General features: G+C 35.4%; 1 protein-coding gene across 1 annotated transcript in view; it reads left to right on the top strand.

Moving 5' to 3' along the window:
• The window catches only part of LOC119594558, a gene marked incomplete in the record, with an annotated part of 9,134 nt that overhangs the window by 4,245 nt on the left and 4,584 nt on the right, over nucleotides 1-305 (top strand).

The raw sequence follows: 305 nt of genomic DNA, 5'->3' as shown, positions 1-305 counted from the left end.
ATTATATATCGATAATGGTACCCCTACTTCTCTCTTACTTAGAAGGCTTTCAATTGCCTGTCTTCATTAAACTTCTGAATATTGACATCGCAAATACATTTTAAAATCTATATTTAATTAGACGTTACTTTCACCGTAGCTCTACGTATATTCAGCAGAGCAGAGTTCTGTATGGTCGTATCCCAATTCCCACCATCTTTCGTGTTTATATTCCGAGTATAATTTTGATTACTGGCAAATTCCACCCGTTAACACTGAATAAATCATGTAGATTCGTGTGCTTTCGGGTTTTTATCTCCTAAGCA

Source organism: Penaeus monodon, chromosome 34, assembly GCF_015228065.2.
Source record: "Penaeus monodon isolate SGIC_2016 chromosome 34, NSTDA_Pmon_1, whole genome shotgun sequence".
NCBI classification, from domain to species: domain Eukaryota; kingdom Metazoa; phylum Arthropoda; class Malacostraca; order Decapoda; family Penaeidae; genus Penaeus; species Penaeus monodon.
Note: the sequence above shows the minus strand (reverse complement) of the source record. Positions and strands in the feature narration are given on the sequence as shown.